The 20,915-nt window shown below is 38.7% G+C and overlaps 1 pseudogene; it reads left to right on the forward strand.

Annotated features, from left to right (window-relative positions):
• Nucleotides 1-66: 66 nt before the first annotated feature.
• Nucleotides 67-19,227, forward strand: LOC113194520 (large ribosomal subunit protein eL32 pseudogene; annotated as a pseudogene).
• The last annotated feature ends 1,688 nt before the right edge of the window (nucleotides 19,228-20,915 follow it).

Below are 20,915 nucleotides of genomic sequence, written 5' to 3' on the forward strand. Positions count from 1 at the left end.
ATACGTTCCGAGCGCGCCGCGGATCCTGATTGGTTGCAAAGACGGGGCAACTGAAGCCACAGGGCCATGGCGCATGTGCCAGGGCACCCCCTGTACGGATCTGGGTGGCAGGCTCCACCTCCTGCTCGCGCGCGTACCTTCTATTCTCCGCTCTGCCGCTCCGCCAAGTGTTTAGGGGCAGGATCTGAGGAGATAGAGAAAGAGATTCAAAGATATCACTATGTGTTGGGCGAAGAAGGGGCAGGGTTGGGACTAGAAACCGTTGGACAGGGGCCCTGTGTAACCGGTTTTAAACAGAGATTCAAGTGGTAGGCCTTATCCCTTGCACTTGTTCACCCAGGCCTTTTCACATCCATTATTTCATTGTACTCTCGTGGCATCCCTTTGAGGTCCTCCGTTCGCATCATTTTACCGCCAGGAAAGACTGAGAAGCTCATAGGGAGTCTGCCTGCCTGCATTTCAGTCCTTGGGCGAATCATTTTTAACTTCTGAACCTTAAATCTTTTTCTTTCTTTCTTTTTTTTTTTTTTTTTGTCTTTAAAATGGGGATAAAATAGTACCTGAGGGGCGTATTGTGAGGAAGGATGAGAGAATGCAACCAAAGCACGATTTGGCATCCCTGGCATTAACAGGCTCTATATAAATACTGGGATCACCATAGTCAGAAAAGATAAATGTTTTTTTCTTTATAACCCACACAGGTAAACCAAACACCTAAACCAGTGCTTTCCTTTTAGGTGTATAGCAGTCAGACTGTTTGGGTTTGACTCTCAGCTCCTGTTACTTGAAGCTTTGTGACCTTGATCATGTTATATATTACCTCTCTGTCCCTCAGATTCATCTTGTCCAAAATGGAGATCATACTGGTATCCATCTCAAAAGATGATTGTGAGAAATTAGATAACAAACTAACACTTAGACTAATGCCAGGGCACATAGTATGCCCTAAATAAGGGTCCAGCTTTTGTTATTTTATATCGGCCTCACAGACTGCAAGCCAGTCTTATTAAAAAAAAAAAAAAAAAAAGTGGGGTGGGGGAGCTCTAACCAGTGAACATTTAAAGACTCCCTTCAAGTTAGCTGTTTTTCCTGCAGTGAATGTGGATTTCCAGTTTTTATTCAATGCTGTTTCTACATTGCTTCCCTAGTCTTTTAATTTTTCTCTGCAATATCAACCCTAAATTGTAATCTACAAGAAAACAGTGACCATAGTGGGGTAACATTGATTCCATTCAAATAGGTACACAATAAAGGTGGACAAAGCAGTTATTTAACTGCAAGGAACCCTTAGCCCTTTTACCCAAACTCTGTGCTGTAAAGGGAGTGACCAGATTTGATAAGAAGATCTGAAATGTGTATTCCAAACATTTGCAGTGTATGTGAAAACAGGTCCCCGGCATCATTTCCCACCAGCTTTACAGGCTTACTGATGTCAGGGTTAGACAGGTGATTATGTAAGCAACAAAAACGCAGAGCCTGTGCAGTGTGTCATCTTTTTGGGTTATCCCCAGATCTCCACATTTTTCTATCTTTATTCATTCTTTCATCTCTGCATTCATTTTGACAATATTGGATTCAACAAACATTTGCAAAACTAAGCTCTAAACACAAGGGAGATATAAACCAATATAACTTTCCCTGCCCTTGAACTCATGGTGTTAAAGGGGAGCTGGACAAGAAAACAAATACAGTATGATGTGATAAATGCTATATTAGAGGTGTGTGCCTGATACAGAATCTGCTACTTGTTATGTACAAAGCACTATGCTAAGGTACAGCACAAAAGTGAATAAATTATGGCCCTTGTTTTCAACTATTTACAGTCTACCAAGAAAGAGACAAATATCTACAATAGTAGATTCACTGCAGTGAGTGTCTTAAACTGAGAGGTGAAAGAAAAGTGCAGAGAATTCAGGAGAGGGACAGATCAGTGACTTCAATTACTTTCAGGCCTCAGGTATGGTAACCATTCCCAATCAGCATGAGTTACAGATGCAACCTGCTATTTCACGGGCTACAGAAGTCTGATTGTGATAACATGCTTTTAGTGCCCAGGAATACAGCAGGGGATCTATTAATCTTTTATCAATTCACCAGTACACTTCAACCAATATTCTTGTAGTCTTTTTCTTCAGGCTCTAGATTCCACTTTTTGTACCTCATTCTCAGCAAAGGCCTTAACTTCATGACTTATGAAGTTAAAAGGGAAAAGGGCCATCTAGCTAAGCTGTTTCATCTTGTACCCCCACCCTCTCATGCTTCCTCCAAGACTCAGAGAAAGAGCTGTCATTCTTCTTTCTAAATCTAAAGCTGCGTTTTTAATTGCATCTATTCCATGCTCTGAAAGAACTGATTTCCTACCTGCTCCCTGATCCAACAGCATCAATTGCTATACTCTCATTTGCCTTCAAACATAAGATTCATCTACTTTCACTGCTAGCCTGTGCCCTTTGCCTCCAATTGCTCTCCAGTCATTCATTCACCAGGCATTAACAGATATCTCCTGTATGCCAGGTATTATGCCAGACTCTGGAGATTTGAAAAGGAAGATAGGGCTACTTATCAAAACATCAAGTTGTACATCTTAAATATATACAGTTTCTACTTATCACTGATATCTCAGTAAAGCTGGAAAAGAAAAGAGATTAAAATAGAGAAAAGACACAGCTCCTCACTTCAAGGAATTCTGAGTCTAAATGAGGAAGAAAAATAGGTAAAAAGAATTTCAGTACAATAGATGAATTGCTGTAATAGATAAACATACCTCAAGGATTTATGGACTCTGTCCACCCCAAGGATTGATTGACTCTGTACAGATCTGGGGGTAACACAAAAAGATGAAAGAAAAATATAGAGATCTGGGGGGTAACCCAAACCTTTGAGCTCATGGGGTTTCAAGCTTTGTTTCATTTTGGATCCTAAAGGATGGTCAGGAACCCCCAAAATCTGAATTCTGTCATCATGACTCTACTAAAAACATTCTGAAAGGCCACTATTATAGTTTAGATATTTGGTATCCCCTAGAAGCTCATATGTGAGACAATGCAAGAACTTTCAGAAATGAAATGATTGGGTTATGACAGCCTTAACCCAATTAGTGAATTAATCCCCTGATAGGGATTAACTGAGTGGTAACTGAAGGCAGGTACAGGTAGGGTATGGCTAGAAGAGATGGGTCATTGGGGGCATGCCTTTGGAGTGTATCTTTTGTATCTGATGAATGGAGTCTCCCTTTCTTTCTGATCATTATGTGAGCCCTTCCCTTCACTACATTCTTCCACCATGATGTTCTACATTACCTCCAGCCCTAAGGAATGGAGTCTGCTTCTGTGTACCGAGATCTCTGAAACCATGAGACCCAAATAAACTTTTCCTCCTCTAAAACTGTTCTTGTCAGGTCTTTTAGTCACAGCAGTGAAAATGCTGACTAAAGTAGAAATTGGTACTGAGAAGTGGGGTCATTGCTGTGACTAACCTGATCATGTGGTTCAGAAGCTTTTGAAGTTTTTTGGAATTTGAGGGAAGAATTTTGGAAAGTTTAGCAATGCAAGCTGGAAAAGCTTTAGATTGGAACTTAATGGACAATTCTGGTGTGAGCTCAGAAGACTAGAATGTCTATAGGATTGTGCACAGTGAAGGGGTTCATGAGGTTTCAGAGAAGGAGGACTCTATTGGAATTTGGACTAGAAGCCATTCATGTTACATTCTGGCTAAGAAGTTGTCTGCATTTTGCCCATGTCCTGAGACTTTCTGTGAGGCTGATTTTAAAAGTTATGGACTTCTTAATCTGTTGAAAGAAATTTCTAGGCAGAATAGCATTGGATATTGCTGGTGGTTTTTAGCCAATTTAATTGTTATATTTGGGAGATAAAGCAGAACAGAAAGATTTGGACTTGAAAGTCAGGTGTAAAACTGGGGCTAAGGAAGTTGCAGTAGTTAAAAACATTAGTGCCACTAAAAAAATGCTAAAGACTTTTCCCAGAGAAAGTAAGAAAGATGGCTTGAGGACATCCCAGGAATTGGCAAAACCAGCCACATCTCAGGCTCCTTTGAGAAGAAAACAGTGGGGCATCCTGCTTGCAGGAAGCTTTTTCAATATGCTCAGCTACCCAGGCTCTCACAGACTGCTGTAGCCAGCATCTCTGGAGGCTTGGCTACTGCTCCAGATGGTGGCACACCTAGGCATCAATCATGTGGTGCTGGTTCTGCAGGATTGCAGGATGCTGGACTTAGGGGGTCATGTAGGCTTCCACCAAGATTTCAAAGGAAAGCCTTGGAGGCCAGGCAAAGTGCAGCAGGGTCTGAGTCCCTGCCAACAATGATACATGGAGATGTGAGGAGGAAGCTGAAGCTGCAGTGGAAACCCCCAAGAGTAAGAAATGCCAGTAACATGGAGCATCAACCCAGGAAAACTGCAGGAACTGAGAAGAGACAAATCAATGTAAAGGCCATGTGGGTTGCAACTGACAAATAAGATAGAGAGACAGAGTCACACAAGCCTTTTGGAGAGAATATCACAATGCCATGTGCTCCAGATGCCAGATATGGAACTACAGGACTTGTTTGCCCAGCTGGGTTTCAGTCTTGTTTTGGTCCCATCTCTTCTTTTTATCCCCCTATTTTTTCTGAATGGTAATGTTTATTCTGTACCTTTATATATTGGACATATGTAACTTGCTTTTGATTTTTACAGGGGCTCACACTTTAGAGTTTGCCTTGAGTCTCAGTGAAGACTTTGGACTTGGATTTTTGGGCAATCTTGAAACTGTTGAGACTATAGGGACTTTTGGAAATGGACTAAATGTATTTTGCATTGGAAGATGAGAATGAACTTTTGGGGACTGGGGTGGAATGTTATGGTTTAGATGTGAGGTGTCCCCCAAAAGTTCATGTGAGATACAGTGCAAGAACATTCAGAGGTAAAATGATTGGGTTATGAGAGCCTTAACCTATTTAGTGAATTGATCCCCTGATAGGGATTGACTCAGTGATAACTAAAGGCAGATAGGGTGTGGCTGGAGAAGCTGGGTCATTGGAGGACTTGCTTTTGGGGTATATCTTCTGTCTCTGGTGATTGGTGCTGCTCTTGATTTCCTGATCATCATGTCTTGAGCCCCTTTCCTCTGCCACACTCTTCCACTATGAGCCTCACCCTGAGCCTCAAGAAATGGAGCCAGCTGTCTATGGACTGAGACTTCTGAAACCATGAGCTCCCAAATAAACTATTCCTCCTGTAAAATGGTTCTTTTTTTTTTAGTTGTAGTTGAACACAATACCTTTGTTTTTATTTATTTATTTTTATGTGGTGCTGATGATCGAACCCAGGACCTTACACGTGCTAGGTGAGTGCTCTACCACTGAGCCACAACCTCAGCCCCTCAAATGGTTCTTGTCAGGTCTTTTACTCATAGCAGCAAAAACGCTGACATAAAAATAAATAAATAAATGCCTTCTTTTTCTCATTTTATAATATAATGCAGATTTTTCCTCATGCACTATACCCTCTGCTAGTCTGTTGCTCCAGGTCCAGCAGTTCCTAAAACTTGGAAGTGAATATTACCTAGGGAGTTTGTTAAAAATACATTTTTTTATCCTCTCCTGGCATCCCTTCCTGGGGTCCAGGAATCTATCTCCTTAAACTACCCAGATATTCTTGTAACAGATCTATTGAAGACCACAGAAAAGAAACTCACAGTTAAGAAATTGTCCTTCTTTTATTCTTTTTGAAAATTGACACAATCTCTTGACTTTCTCTACCCTATAAACATCTGCTTAGTTACTGCATTTTCTCTGTTTAGTTCAGACCTATCCTTGACCTTAAGTCACTAAATCCAGCACAAGCAAATTCAACCTCTCTGGCAACTGAGGAGTAACTCCTTTACCCATTTTCAGTTCTTTTTCTTTTGATACTGGGGATTGAACTCAGGGGTACTTGCCCACTGAACCATATCCCCAGCCCTATTTTGTATTTTTTTTTTATTTAGACACAGGATCTTACTGAGTTGCTTAGTACCTTGCTTTTGCTGAGGCTGGCTTTGAACTCATGATCCTCCTGTCTCAGCCTCCAGAGCCACTGGGATTACAGTGCCCAGCTATTTTCGGTATCTTTGAATAGGTTACCCCTAGCATTTTTACTGTTTCTGCCTAAACCAAAGGCTAAATTCACCTACATGCCTATGACCTTCTGACTACAATCAATACCAGTGGATCAACCATTCATTCATGGAATATATATTGATCTCCTACTATGGGTTAGGTAAAAATGGATATGATTTATTTTGGTGTAGCAGGGGAGACCAAATAATCACATAAAGAAATGTAAAATTGCAACCATGACAAGTTGATTTAATTTTTTGATTTAATTTAAATAAAACTTTAAATAAAATAGAAAATTTAAACAGAATTAAAATCTACTTGCATTTTGTATAATGAACACAACTTCTATTTTCTACTTTTCATTTTTAAAGTGGATGGATTAGTATTTTAAATATTTTTGTGAACAAAAATGCTATTTGTGTGAAATGTAGCATAAGAAAATGAACTGGTTTTGAATTGTTGGGGATATTGTTGCTCTATCCCCTAACACTAACTAGCAGAGTAACCTGGGGCTATTCTTTTGAGTATTTTGAGCCTTAATTTACACTTCAGTCAAATAATAATAATATTGCCCAAGGTTGTTATGGGGCATGAAAACAGAAAATGATGTATGTGAATGTTTTTGCCCTAACAAATATGAACTGTTATTTGTATGTATCTCTATTTCATGTTATCTAGTTGATCTCACAACCAGAGTTGGCTCTCATCATTTGGCCCCCTCTGTTGTTCTTAGTTTTGGTTGTTTATTTTAAAACTTTCACTGAATATTGGAGAGGCTTTAACATTCCTAATTCTGTCCAGCCTATGGAACTACTCAGGTACCTAATCAAGGAGGTAGGAGTTGTAATCTTTTCTATGTTTGGCAATTTGAGCTTGTGTATGTATAGTTGCTACCCAGGAAACAAGCCTCTCTAGCAGAGGAATAATTTTTATTTATTTTTTTGCCCGGGGGTGGGGGGAATACTGGGAATTGAAGCTTGAGGCGCTGAGGCACTTGCCACATCCCCAGCCCTTTTTAAAAATATTTTTTATTTAGAAATAGAGTCTCGCTAAGTTGTTTAGGGCCTCACCAAATTGCCAAGACTCACTTTTTTCTCCCCTGTGGCTATCTTTGAACTCGGATTCTCCTTCCTCAGCCTTCCCAGCCACTGGGATTACAGGCAGAGGAATGATTTAGAGAGCCATGGACATCCCTAAAACATTGTCTGTTTGGGCCTGGGGTTGTGGCTCAGCCGTAGAGCACTCGCCTAGCATGTGTGAGGCCCTGGGTTCAATCCTCAGCACCACATATAAATAAATAAAACAAAGATATTGTGTCTAACTACAACTAAAAAATAAACATTTTTAAAAAATTGTCTGTTCAATGTTGAATAAAGAGAGAAACTTAACTTAATTTGATATATCTACTGACAATATTAGAGAAGTAAATAAACCTCATAGTGTTGATGCTTGCAAAATTATGAGTTAACTCTGACTGAGGACAATTACTGTACCACACTACTTTTTTGTACATTATCTTGATAGATTCTTCGATAGTATTTTACCTTGTCAGATCCTTACAACAGCCCTGAGGGGATTGTGAGGGAATGTTCTTAGTTCCATTTTACAGAGGAAGAAATTGTTGAGCAATTAAGTAACTTGCCTAAGGTTAGACAGTTAGCATAAGGAAGAACCATGTTTCAAGTCTACAAAATTTGTTTTGTCTGCAAGGTCCAGGCTCTTAAATACAATATTGTACCACCTCTTATTTATTTGTTTGTGTTTTTAATCTGTCTCCTGACTGGAAAGAAGTGTTACTAGGGTAGGAGCTTGGTTTTGTCATATTCAGTGCTCTATCCCCAGCCCCTAGAACTTTTTGCCATGGAGAATGGGGAAGAGAATGTAATGAAGAATGGGTAAAAGTGGAACTTTAATGGGATTGAATAATTTCAGGGATTTATCTTAATTTTATATTACTGGGGATTGAACCCAGGGCATCATGCATGAGCACACTATCACTAACCTACACTATCTCTAGTCCATTTTTTTAAGGGGTGGTCCACATCCCCAGCCCTATTTTGCATTTAGAGATAGGGTCTCACTGAGTTGCTTAGTGCCTTGCCATTGCTGAGGCTGGCTTGGAACTCATGATCCTCCTTCTTTAGTCTCCCAAGCCACTGGGATTATAGACATGCTTTACTGCACCCGGCTATCCCTAGCCCTTTTAATTGTATTTTGAGACAGGATCTCACTAAATTGCCCAAGCTGGATCTGCTCTTGTGATCTTCCTGCCTCAGCCTCCAGAGTAACTGGCACTATAGGCATGTGCCACCAGACCCAAGTAGTAATTTGTTAACAATGAAACAGCCCAAGCCTTTACCCCAGAAGTTTTAGTACAGGTATAAAATGGGGCCCAGTAACTGTATGTATAACAAACTTTGCTAGGTAAGACTGTGGTACACAGTACACAAAAGTTTGAGATCCAATGACTTATAGTTAATAAGATGTAAAAAGTAAAAACAAAATTATAACTTTGGCATCTCATCACTTACATTGGATTATTTGTGACCTCATTCATATTAACGTCATACCTAGACATACTTTAGTGAGGACACATATTAATAACTGGCTTTGCCATTGTCCCTGGTGACCTTGAGCATTTTTGGAGTTTTGTTTTTTTGGGGGGAGCTATTTTGGCCATTGGTTAAATAATATGATCAGACACATCTATAGTACCCTCAAGTATTATAAGATAAAAAGCTAAAGAGATTATAAATGGATAAAATTTGTGGGGAGCTAATATTCACAATAACATAATCTAGTCTGGGAGGCAAAGAACCAAATGACCTGTGCACAAACCCTAGTTTCAGACCAAATTTTCAGTGTCTCAATTTCCTTGTCTGTAAACTGAGGATGATGGGAGTATCTTTCTCAAGGATATTTATGAGGATGGTGTGAGATAATCCAGATAAAAGATTTAACACAGTACCTGGCCCATAGACCTCTATAAATATTAGCTGCAAGAACTAGCTTTATATATTGTCAGTGATATGGAGTAGTTTTTATCTTATTCCACTTAGGGAGTACTTATTTGTCACCAGTTTTTCTGACAAGTGGAGTAGACAAAAGGCCTTTGTTTCTTTATTCATGCTCTTCTTACTTTTTAAAACTGTGCTTTACAACTTTCTTGGACTATGTAAGATCTAGCAACTTTCAATATTCAGTTCAGGTGTTGGCCTTGAGTTTCACATTAGTCTTCCCTTATCCTTTTGGGCAAAGCTCTCCTCATCTTTGTTTCTATACCATCCTGGCCAGACCTATATCTCATTATTTACCATATTAGACTGAAATTATATATACTTCATTCTCTCTCTTCTTCTAGGCAGTGAGCTCTTGGGGAGAGGGATCCACATCTTATTTTTTATATCATTAGCACCTAGCACAGTGCCTGCCCAACAAATGTTTGCTGAACTTTCTCGCATAAACGTGGGATGGTTACTACTTTGGAAGACTTTTCCCTATCTAAGCTTGCTATCTTGTACTGTGGGTCTTGGATCCTTGTTGCACTTACACTCAGGCAATGCAATTTAGCATTTAATTATATGCCTACTATATATTCTCTAATTGCTTCATATGTTAATCCACCACTTATTTCCTTTTCCTTCAGGCACTAAGAGAAGAAATGATTATAAATTGAAAGTGGATGATCCAGCTGTAAGCCACACCCAACTGTCTGTAAACTCTGCTTACTAAATATGAAGGGCAATGTGAATGCTATTAGTCACCAGAAGTGAAGGCCTATGAAAAAGCAGGAAGATTTATCACAAGTGCCTGTAACAGTGCCTTTATATAATAGGAACTCAAGAAATATTTTTCGAGTGGATGATCGATTTAGTGAAAAAAAGCAGTGCACTTACTTCCACTAGATATCAGAAGCCCTGGATTCTAATCTAATTTCTATCACTTCATTTTGAACTTGGAAAGTCACTTCATGATATATATCTTATATTCTTCATAGCACCTAGCACAGTGCTGAGTACACAGGAGATTTTAATAAATATCTAAAAAATCATAACTATTCCCCTCCATAATTACCCTTAACCAAAAAAAATAAAATAAAATAAAATAAAAAACAAAACAAGAACAACAACAACAACAACAAAAACCAAAGCAACCAATGGACACCCTATTCTGCTGTGAAACATGCCTTATCTCTAAAAATGAGAAAAATTTTCCTAAGGAAAAATTGAAGAATACCTGGAAATCTCTTCTAATTATTATGTTTCAAAATCTTTAAAATATTTGTGATTTAAAATTCTAGCTTAGGCTCTGGTTTATAATCAAGTAATTTCACTAATTTGAATGATTAAATGTGTGCATCATAACAGTTTCAGCGTAATCTTATGCCCTTCTCTTTCTTCCTTGGTAATCATCAATAAACATCACTTTATTTACCACCTACTGAAACTGATGACACATACATTTATCTCTCCAGCCAATATCTCTCTAGGTAACATCTCTCCTTTGAATTCTAGGATCAGATATCCAACTTTTTTTTTTTTTTGCTACTGCTAATTTAAAATTGCTTAGTCATCTCAAAGGCAACTCAAATAATATGAAAGAGAATTCATGATCTTCTCCCTATAAGCCTGGTACTGTTCTGGTGTTTTCATACTGAAGAGCACCTTTGTCCATCCAGTTCTGCAGGTTAAGACCTTCTACTTCCCTCTCCCTGCTAATCTCTCCTCCATCATTAATCATGGGCATTTTGCTTCCTAGCTGTCCCTGGAATGAATCCATGTTTCATTATCTCCGGCACCTCTACCATCACTAATCTGGACCACTCCACTAACTTACTACCTAGACTATCCAAGTAATATTTCCAATCTGTTTCCACACTCCTACAGGAGGCATTAATTCATTTATTCATCAAAAATATTTATTGAATGCCTATTATGTGTCAAGAATAGGGAGTACAGAAGTGAAGAAAACATAAACCCCCTATTGTCATGGGTTTAAATTTTGGTGAGTCAGAAAGGTACATCATAAATGATATTTAATATGCATAGTATCAGATTCATTTCTGAAATGAGAAATTTAGAAAGTTAACTAATCTTCTCCTCCAAAAGCAACCTTAAATTTGAAAACTGTCAAAACTCTATCCACTGGATAGAGCACTGAATGGATAGGATGACGGATCATCCTAACTTCTTTGGAACTAGGCCACTTTTAGTGCTGAAAGTCCTGCATTTTTCAGCAATAGGCACTCAAGTTTTATTTACCAAACCCGAATTGTGTCCCCTGCAATAGAAGCTGAAAGCAATGGTTAAGCAGATGTGGTATAGATTATCTATGGTCATTGCCCTGTTTTCAACTCTGACCACTTATGTTAGTTACCATGATTTGCTATTCACAGTAGTGGGTCATCCAAGTTGCATCCCTCTGAGGGATGCAACTTGAACATGCAACTTAAGTGCTTCATAATCATGGGCTTTAATTTGGTCTTTGACTTTGATTGTAGATTAACTATTATGATTGGTTTAGAGATAGTGCTACCTTACTTCTTAACATTATAAATATAATGACCATGTGTTTTAAATGTTCAGATAAAGGAAAAGAGAATGATTACCATACCAACTCCAGCTTGACCCAGAAATCACCCCAAAGAGAAAGGAAAATGGCCATGTTATTTTAATAACAGTTGGAAGGATACATACAACTGAAGTAGAGAGATAAAAAACCAAAATACAATATACTGGACAATAAGTAGAAAACAATTTTGGACCTGTTATGGTAGGGGGAGATATGAAAGAACATACAGAAACCAAATTTCACAATTCCAAGATGAGACCGAGAAATATTAATAAATCAATTGAAAACCTTTGGTTTTACAAAAAAATAACCAACGACTATTCATTTGAAATTGGTGGGCTGGGGACATAGTTCAGTTGGTAGAATGCCTGCCTCACATGCACAAGGCCCTGGGTTCAATCCCCAGCACAGAAAGAAAGAAAGAAAGAAAAAGAAAGAAAGAAAGAAAGAAAGAATTGGTAGCCTAGGCATGCCACATGAACAAATATACATTTTTGTATAATTACCTTTCCTGCTCTATGAAATCAAATAAAGTTACATTTCCTGATTGAGAATTTACAACTAACATGGCCAGTGAGTGAACAAAAGGGGAAATTTTGATTCAACGTGTGTGTTGGCCTCTTGTGTGTAGAGCTGATTCTGTTAGATCTTACCAAGTCATACTTTCTACAGTATATTAAGTGGTGTATCAAATCACTCTCTTTCCTATATTTTAGGTACATTGATTTGAAGAGTAAGTTTCAAATCATCTTGATTTTTATGAAAATCATAATGAAATTACAAAAATTATGAGACAAAAATGATTGTTGATATCTTGTCTAAGTACAACTAAACTTTGCTCATCTATTTGCATATTCAGCAGACAGTGAAAATGTAAATTTTGGAAATCAGACAGTTTTAGAACCCAAAATAAAATGTCAACAGAAAAGGGCAGTCAAGTTAAATAGGACTTGCTCAATTTTTTTTTACTAAAACTAAAACCCTAACTTAATTGAAATCCAGCTTGATTTCACAATTTCAAGTACTATATTTTAAAACCATTTTTCTCTAGGATAGAGCTAACTTATGATGACATCCAATGTACTCTGTAGTCTTTAAAAACAATGAACATTCCAGATATAAACAAACCTATATGATGAATTTATCCATGCAAAGGATCCAATTGGCAAGCAACTGGTTTCCCTAAAGTAGCCTGAACATATCAAGTGAATGGACATTTTTCAAAAACTGGAAACTAATTTCTACAAGTCTAAAAAACCTGATTTTTATTTGTTTGTGGTATTGGGGATCATATCTAGGGCCTCATATGTGCAAGGCACCAACCTTTCCACTGAGCTGCACCCTAACCCCTAAAAACCTGATACTTTTGAAAGGATATTTCAGAATCAGTTATAGTCTTTGTCTTTCTAATGATTTGTCCATTTCATCTATATTATCTAATTTGTAGATATATAGTTGTTCATAGTATTGCCCTATAATCCTTTTTATATCTGTGAGACTAGTAGTAATGTCCTTTTTCATTCTTGTTTTTATTAAATTGAGGGGTTTTTTTCCCCTTGGCCAATCTAACTAAATGTTTTTCAATTTTCTTGATCTTCTCAAAAAGCCGAATTTCATTTGCACTGATGTCCTCTATTCTTTCTTTTTTTATTAGAGCATTATAATTATACATAGTATTTTGGTTCATTTTGACAAAATAATACATGCAGAGAATTTGATTTCAATATCCACTCTCTACTTCCCTCCTCCCTTCCCAAGTTTTCTCTCCTCTCCTCTATTGATCTTCCTTTCACTCCCTTATTCAGTTATTTTTGATGGGTAATTTCCAAATATATATTCTTTTTTCTATCCCTTTCCCTTCTTTTCTCCCTCCTTTTTGTTCTCCTTCTACTCGACTGATCTTCCCTAACTCTTTATAATATCCTATCCTCTCCGCTGCCAACTCTCTCCTTTATTTTGCTCTAGCTTCCACATAAGAAAACGTTTTTCTCTCTTCCACATGAGAGAAAACATTCAGCTCTTGATTTTCTCTGAGTCTAGCTTATTTCATTTAGCATGATATTCTCTATTTCCATCCATATAAAATACTGATGGACATCAGGGTTGATTCCATATACTGGCTATTGTGAATTGTACTGCTATAAACACTGAAGTGGCTGTATTGCTATAGTGTACTGATTTAGTTCTTTTGGATAAATAGTGAGGAATGAGATAGCTGGGTCACATTCTAGTTTTTTTTCTATTCTCTATGTTATTATTTTTTACTCTAATCTTTATTATTTCCTTCTACTTTCTTTGGATTTTTTTTGCTCTCCTTTTCTAGTTTCTTAAAGTGGAAAGTTATGCTATTCATTTGAGTCTTCCTTTTGGTTTTTATTTTTTGTAGTGCTGGAAACTGAACCCAGGACCTCATGCATACTAAGCAAGAACTATAACCCCAGCTGAATCTTCTTTTTAACGTAGGTGTTTATAACTATGATTTTCCCTGTAAATGCTATTTTAGCTGTATCACATAAATTTCAATATGTTGTGTCTACATTTTCATTCCTCCCAACATTTTTATATTTTATAATTTCTCTTGAGATTTCTTATTTGGTCCATTATTTATTTAGGAATGTGTCATTTAATTTCTATATATTTGTGAATTTTCCAATTTATCTTAATTATTTATAATTTCGCGTTCTTACATGCAAAGAACTTACTTTGTATGGTTTAACTCCTTTTAAATGTATTGAGGCTCATTTTGTCACCCAATATATGGTGTATCTTAGAAAATACTCCATCTGCACTTGAAAAGAATGTATATTCTACTTTTTGCTGTTAGATCTAGTTGGTTTGTAGTGTTAAAGATTTATATTTCCAGCCTGATGTAGTATGGTATGCCTGTAATCTCAGAAGCTTGGGAGGCTGAGGCAGGAGGATTGTGAGTTCAAAGCCAGCCTCATCGATTTAGTGAGGCCCTAAGCAACTTAGTGAGATTCTGTCTCAGGAAAAAAAATTTAAAATGGATCCAGGTATGTGTCTCAGTGGTTAAGCTCCCATGGGTTCAATCTGTGGTACCAAAAAAATTAAAAATTAAATATTAAAAAGGTTTCTATTTCCTTTTTATCTTTTATCTAACTTTTCCATAGATTATTGAAAATGGGGTGTTGAAGTTTCCAACTATTATTGTTGAATCATCTAATTTCTCCCTGTACTTCTGTCAGTTTTAAAATGTATTTACCTCATTTTTATTAACATGCATTAACTGAATATATTAATAAAACTCAGTGCAACATTTCAACCCATCACTTCTTTGTTTTTATTAGTGAATTTTTTTTAAAGAAAGAGTGAGAGAGAGTGAGAAAGAGGGAGAGAGAAAGAGAACTTTCATATTTATTTTTCAGTGTTTGGCGGACACAACATCTTTGTTGGTATGTGGTGCTGAGGATCGAACCTGGGCCGCACGCATGCCAGGCGAGCGCGCTACCACTTGAGCCACATCCCCAGCCCTTTATTAGTGAATTTTAATTATATAGTGCCACAGTCTGGCTGGGCACAAATCACCTCACCGAGCCGCCACAAAGCACTTGTATGTTCAAACAGGAAACTTTATTGCCTGACTCCACCAACACTCCACGCACACTCCCCGGGAACTCTCTCAGCTCTCCCCTGGGCTCTGCGCCTACCCCACTCGAGAACTCAACAGGAACTCCAAAGTAGTGGGCGCCCGCCCCAGTCAGCAGGAACCACCCTATTGCCCCACAGCAGGGGTCCATATACAACTGAATACACAGCTTAACATAACCATCTCAATGGCTCCCTGGTGTCACCTCTCAACCACTCCCTTCTGGCAAACTGCCATGCGTCATCCTGACTAGGCTGTGGCCCTCAACAATATAGAATATTGTATTTCATTGTGGCATATTAATACATACATATAACATACTTTGATCATATCCACCCCTCTCCTCATCTCCTCTTAGCCTCCTCCCTACTTCATCCCCTGCTTCTTCTTTAGTAGTCTACCTGTTACTTTCAAGTCATCTTCCCCCAACCCCAGATTTCCTAGATTCCAGAAAAAAACGTGTGATACTTGCCTTTCTGAATCTGACTTATTTCAGTTAAATTTATGTTCTCTGGTTTTACCCATTTTCCTGGAAATGATATGATTTCATTTTTCCTTATGGCAGAATAATTCTCTATTAGGTATATTGTTATGCTCAAATTCGGGACACCCAAAGACCACCAGAGACCCAAGATCGATGTAAGCAGCAAAGAGGTGTTTATTTCGAGCTAGCTCGGTCCTCCGCACGCACACACAGCAACTGGTGACGCTGAGAGGCCTCGAGCCCAGGGTTTGCAGCAGTTTTATACATTCTTTGGAGAGGGCAGGGACTTCACATACATCATAGCCTCTTCTAGCAAATCATCACACACCGCGGGAAAATCATAAAACATCTCTAAAACATGATTAGCACATTCACTGGTGGGAACAAGTTGGGTAGGGGTGATTGGTCAGTACAAAAGGGGTATTCATTTGAACTGATTGGTTTAAGCCAAGAGGGGTGTACATGCTGAACTACATGGTTTCCCAACTTGTTATCAACTACCATAAACTACTGGGAGGGTCATCTGGCATCCCAGGTATTTCCCTGTCTCATGCTGATTGGTCGCTGATAGGGGGCTGCTATGGGTCCCCACCTAGCCTGACTGAGTCAGGGACACCTGGGGCAGCAGATCTCTCCTGTTATTTGTAGATAAACAACTTAGCAGGGTGGGAATGTGCCTAGGAGTGCTCTGTGGGTTTTTCCAAGGACAAAGGCCATGTACCTTCCTTGGACAGTTTTGCTCTGAGATAGAGGCTGGTTTTTCAATATATACTACATTTTCTTTATCCATTCATCTGTTGATGAGCACCTAGGCTGATTCCATAGCTTGGCTATTGTGAATTGGACCACGATAAGCATGTACATACAGGTATCTTTATGGTATGCTGACTTTAATTCCTTTGAATATATGCTCACAAGTTGAATAACTGGATCATATGGTAGTTCTATTTTTTGTTTTTTTGAGGAACCTCCATACTGATTTCCATGGGGGTATACCAATTTACATATGCATCAGTAGTGTATAAGTTCTCTTCCCCCCCCCACATCCTCACCAGAATTTATTAGTTTTTGTATTCTATATGACTGCCATTCTGACTAGGGTTAGATAAAATCTCAGTAGAGATTTTTTTTCAGTACTGGGGATTGAACTCAGGGGCACTCGACCACTGAAACACATCCCCAGCCCTAGTTTGTATTTTTTATTTAGAGACAGGGCTTAGCACTTCACTTTTGTTGAGGCTGGCTTCGAACTCTTTTTAAAGAGAGAGTGAGAGAGAGAGGGGGACAGACAGAGAGAGAGAATTTTAATATTTTTTTTTCTTAGTTTTCGGTGGACACAACATCTTTGTTTGTATGTGGTGCTGAGGATCGAACCCGGGCCGCACGCATGCCAGGAGAGCGCGCTACCACTTGAGCCACATCCCCAGCCCTGGCTTCGAACTCTTGATCCTCCTGCCTCAGCCTCCTGAGCCAATGGGATTACAGGCTTGCACCACTGCTCCAGGCTCAGTATAATTTTTATTTGCATTTCTCTGATTGCTAAAGATGTTCAACGTATTTTTCATATTTTTGTGGGCTGTTCTTACTTGTTTTTGAGAGATGGCTGTTCAGTTCATTTGCCCATTATTGATTGGTTTCATTATTTGGTGTTAAATTTTTAAAAATTCTTTTTGTATTCTGGATTATTAACCCTCTGTTGCAAGAGCAGCCAGCCAAGATTTTCTCCCACTGTATAGGCTATGTCTTCAATATTGTTTCCTTTTCTGTACAGAAGTTTTTAAATTGCATGCATGCATTCATGTGTGTTCTGGTCTTTTTATGCTCTACTAATCTATTTGTCTTTCTGTGCATAAATCCCAACCCATTTTTCTATATGGTTGTCTACCCCGTTGTTAATTATTTGTAGGAATTTTTATATATTTTAGATACAAGCAAGCCTTTGTCAATTATGTAATTTACAATATAGTTTCTGACTGTGCATTGCTTCTTATTCCCCCCCCCCCCTCTCTCTCTCTCTCTCTTTCTCTGGAGTACTTGGGATTGAACCCATGGTCTCATGCATGGTAGGCAAATGCTCTAATGCTGAGTTACATCCCCAGTTGCTTTTTCTTCCTTTGATAGTGTTTCTTTTTCTTTTCTTTTTAGTACCAGGGATTGAACTCAGGGGCACTCAACCAATGAGCCACATCCCCAGCCCTATTTTGTGTTTTATTCAGAGATAGGGTCTCACTGAGTTGCTTAGCACCTCACTGTTGTTGAAGCTGGCTTTCAACTCATGATCCTCCTGCCTCAGCCTCCTGAGCCACTGGGATTATAGGCATGCACCAACATGCTTGGTGGTAGTGTTTCTTAATTAACAGAATTAACTGAATTCAAAGCAGTACAGTATGTTTTTCAATTTAAAAAATTTTTTATATAGTTGTAGATGGACTGTATGCCTTTACTTATTTATTTTTATGTGATCCTGAGGATTGAACCCAGTGCCTCACACATGCAAGGCAAGTGCTCTGCCACTGAGCCACAGCCTCAGCCCTCAAAGCAGTATAGTTTGTCAACTTTTTTCTCCTATGATTAGTGCCTTTTAGTCTAAGAAATCAGTGCTCTTCTTCAGTGCTTCCTAGGAAGGTGGCAGCCATCCCCTATTCAGAATCAAGGCTGCCATCAGACCTCTTGTGAAGTCCAAATTTGTCAAAAACAGGACCAAGAAGTTAATCCAGCCATGCATGGTGGCACATATCCATAATCCCAGTGACTCGGGAGGCTAAGGCAGGAGGATCATAAATTCAAAGCCAGCTTCAGCAATTTAGTGAGGTCTAAACAACTTAGTGAGACCCTGTCTCTAAATAAAAGATAAAAAAAGAGCTGGGGCCAGGCGCAGTGGCATATGTCTGTAATTCCAGCAGTTTGGGAGGCTGAGGCAGGAGGATCTTGAGTTCAAAGTCACCCTCAACAAAAGTGAGGAGCTAAGCAACTCAGTGAGACCTTGTCTTTAAATAAAATACAAAATAGGGCTGGGAATGTAGCTTAGTGGTTTTGTGCCCCTAGGTTCAATTCCTGGTGCAAAAAGAAAAAAAAAAAAGAAGTTAATCCAGCACCCATCAGACCCATATGTTAAAAATAAGTGCAACTAGGAGAAACCTGGAGGTATTAACAACCTGATGCAGAGAATATTTAAGGAACAGATCTTGCAGCTACATATTGGTTATGAGAGCAATGAGAAAAAGGAGCACATGCTCCAGTGGCTTCTGGAAGTTCCTGGTCCACAATGTCCAGGAACGGGAATTGCTGCTGATGTGCAACTAATCTTACTGTGCTTCAATTGCTCAGTGTTCCCTTCAAGAACAGCAAAGCCTTCATGGAAAGAGCAGCCAATTTGATTACCAGAGTTATTAATCCTAATGGCAGGTTGCACAGTGAAGAAAAAAATGAAAAGATGGCTCATGTGTACATTTTATTTGTACTTAAATAAAACCACAAAACTGACATCTGGAAAAAAAATAAATAATTTTTGCTGGGGTCATAAAATATTCTTCTTTGCTTTTTTATAGAAGTTTTATTGATTTGCCATTTTAATTTAGATTCACAATACATCTGAAATAGATATTTATGTATGATGTGAGGTAAGGTATTAAGATTCATTTGTTTTATATAGAGAAGAATATCCAATTGCTAAAATTATTTTCTTTTTTCCAATTTTAGTTCACTAGCACCTTTATCATAAACCAGGTGGCCACATATATGTGAATGTGTTTATGGTCCTTTAGTGTTTCATTAATCTATTTGTCTTTCTGTCACACTGTTTAATCTCTAAAGATTTATTTTAAGTCTCAATATATTATAATGTAAGTCCTTCAATATTTTTCTTCTTCAAGATCATCTGGGATATTCTTGCTTCTTGCATTTTCATATAATAGTTAGAATCAATGTGTCTAATTTAGGGGGGTTACCGGGGATTGAACTCAGGGCTACTTGACCTCTGAACCACATCCCCAGCCCTAGTTTGTATTTCATTTAGAGAGAGGGTCTCACTAAGTTGGTTAGTGCCTCACTAAATTTCTGAGGCTGGCTTTGACCTCACAAGCCTCCTGCCTCAGCCTCCGGAGCTGCTGGGATTACACGTATGTGCCACTGCCCCTGGCAATGTGTTGATTTTAAATGGAATAAAAACAAGCTATTGAGATTTTGACTGATATTGCATTACGTTTATGGATCAACTTTGGGAGAATTCACATGTTTACCATACTGATTCTTTTAGAGCATTATAGTTATACATAGTAGTTGGGTTCATTTTGAGAAAGTCATACATGCATGGAATTTCATGTACTTCATTTCAGTCTCCATTCTCACACATCCTTCCTGTCCTCCCTCTCCTTATTCTCCTTCCTCTATTCTGCTGATCTTCATTCACTCATTTATTTATTTTTGGTAGGTGCTTTTTATATACACATAAAGGTAGAATTCCCTGAGGTATATTTACATATGTTGTGTGCATATAATGAACTTTGTTGAATTTATTCCACATTTCCTCCCTTTTCCCACCCTCCTTTCTCCCTCTCAATCTCTTTCTTCTACTCCACTGATCTTCCCTGTATCTTTAATATCTGACCCCTCCCCTTTCCCCTGCCAAGGTCTCGGCTTGGCACAGAATCAGGAGCCACCACACACCTTGTAGATTCAAACAGCAATCCTTTATTCCCGAACTCACACCGGCCTCTCCACAAACAGGTTCTGGGGCAATCTCCAATATGCCGCCGCCCCCAATCACCTACTCCACGAGGCTTTTTCCAAATCCCATTTGAATCTCAGGAGAACTCAACGGGAACAAGCAGCAGGAACACCCTAATCCCAGCAGCAATAATCTTCAACCTCCAACTTCCCTAAAACCCCTATTGTCTTAAACTGGGAACGCCTTAAACTCAAGGAGCAGGAAACTTCCTCAAACCTGATCAGCTCTAAACCCGGATCCGCCCTGGTCTTTGAGCAAGGTCACCTTACTAAAGCATACATGCAATGTCCCATGAATGTCCTCTAAGCAGCATGGGGTACACTGGCAAGGAAATCTTGATGCGTCATTCCTACTTGGCAATGGCCCTCAGCATTCCCCCCTTATTTTGCTCTAGCTTCTGCATATGAGAGAAGAAATTCAATCAAATTTTC

Source organism: Urocitellus parryii, chromosome X (assembly GCF_045843805.1).
Source record: "Urocitellus parryii isolate mUroPar1 chromosome X, mUroPar1.hap1, whole genome shotgun sequence".
Taxonomy (NCBI): Eukaryota; Metazoa; Chordata; class Mammalia; order Rodentia; family Sciuridae; genus Urocitellus; species Urocitellus parryii.